General features: G+C 47.5%; 1 long non-coding RNA gene across 1 annotated transcript in view; it reads right to left on the reverse strand.

Annotated features, from left to right (window-relative positions):
- LOC125483719 overlaps window positions 1–1,569 on the reverse strand; it is a 16,674-nt gene extending 15,105 nt beyond the window's left edge. The window contains exon 1 of the long non-coding RNA XR_007262658.1: window positions 1,343–1,569. This is a non-coding gene — a long non-coding RNA (uncharacterized LOC125483719). The remainder of the gene's footprint in view (window positions 1–1,342) is intronic.
- Window positions 1,570–1,829: the final 260 nt, after the last annotated feature.

Consider the following 1,829-nt stretch of genomic DNA (forward strand, 5'->3'; position numbering starts at 1 on the left):
TCATCATTGCTGCCTCACCGGCCCTTTCTCACCATCGCTGCCTCACCGGCCCATCTCATCATTGCTACCTCACCGGCCCATTCTCGCCATCACTGCATCACTGACCCTTTCTCACCACCGCTGCCTCACCAGCCCATTCCCGCCATCGCTGCCTCACCGGCCCTTTCTCACCACCGCTGCCTCACCGGCCCTTTCTCACCATTGCTGCCTCACCGGACCTTTCTCGCCATCGCTGCCTCACCGGACCTTTCTCGCCATCACTGCCTCACCAGCCCTTTCTCACCATCGCTGCCTCACGGGTCCTTTCTCGCCATCGCTGCCTCACCGGCCTTTTCTCACAATCACTGCCTCACGGGCCTTTTCGTGCCATCGCTGCCTCCCCGGTCTTTTCTCACCATCACTGCCTCACCAGCCCGTTCTCACCACCACTGACTCACCGGCCCTTTCTCACCACCGCTGCCTCACCGGCCCATTCTCACCACCGCTGCCTCACCGGCCCATTCTCACCACCGCTGCCTCACTGGCCCATTCTCACCATCACTGCCTCACTAGCCCGTTCTCACCACCGCTGCCTCACCGGCCCATTCTCACCATCGCTGCCTCACCAGCCCGTTCTCACCATCGCTGCCTCACCGGCCTTTTCTCGCCACCGCTGCCTCACTGGCCCGTTTTCTCCACCAGCACCTCACCAGCCTGTTCTCCCAACTGCTGCCCCGTTGGCCTGCTCTCACTGCCAAACCGGCCTACTCTTGATTCGCCACCATTACTGCAGACACAACCTGTGTGTTCAGCTCCTGCCGCGCAGTTCCCGGTCCAAATGGAGCCCCAGATAGAGCGACTCACTCTGCCGCCATCTTGCCAGCATGCAAGATATTTGAAATAAAACATATTATAATCCTTTGCTGAATCACAGTAACATTTAACCAAAAGACAAGTTGTGCACAATGCTTTGCTACTGCACCCGTGGACTGTATTCAATTAAAAATCATTGCCCGAACTAATAAGCATTTTTATTACACTCAGTAAGTGACACGTAAACTGTGGCAAAAAATACTTTGATGAAAAATAAACTGTTAGAACTATATAACAGTACCAATGTCATTCAATTACTAATCTTTCATTAAAAACAATTCTTGTGCTTGTTGTTCCTTATCCTAACATCTCTATTCTTTATACCACTCTACACGGCATCAAAAATGTTCAAATTATATTGCATTGAAATCAAATATTCTTAAATTGCTTATTTACTGTTGACCAGAGTCTAAGGCACTCTGAAGCTTTCAATCATTCACTAGTGGGAGTGAAAATAATGCGTGTGACTAATTATGTGAAACTAATTTACCTCCGGAGTTTTCTTGCCCACAGCGATTCAGACATCAATGAGAGATTGTTTTAAGCATTCATGTAGATACATTAGAATGCCTAGATCAGCAACAAGCTTGCAGTTGAGAGTAGCAATCTTCGTCAACATGAATGAGACTGCAGGCTGGGATGTGAACCTCAGGTAACACTCTAGAGGTTAAGGGTTTTATCAATCATTCTATTATTCTCCTTGGTTGAAGTGTAGATATTAGCTTCAAAATGGCAGGTATAAGCAGGAAACGCTGAATCTTCTGATATCATTCCTAGGTGTGGGAAAGATCTATTATTTCTAAAAGCACCGCATGTTTCAAATTCTTGAGAAAGTAATGCCATTACATTAAGATTTCAAAATGGAATAACTTTTACTACACAGTGCAATGTTTCTTCAGCTGCTCGTGGGTAGCTCACGTAAAAAAGCTACATTTGCTGGTTTTCATTTATGCTTGTAACTCGTCAAAAACATTTGT

This window comes from Rhincodon typus, chromosome 8, assembly GCF_021869965.1.
Source record: "Rhincodon typus isolate 14 chromosome 8, sRhiTyp1.1, whole genome shotgun sequence".
In the NCBI taxonomy this organism is placed as follows: domain Eukaryota; kingdom Metazoa; phylum Chordata; class Chondrichthyes; order Orectolobiformes; family Rhincodontidae; genus Rhincodon; species Rhincodon typus.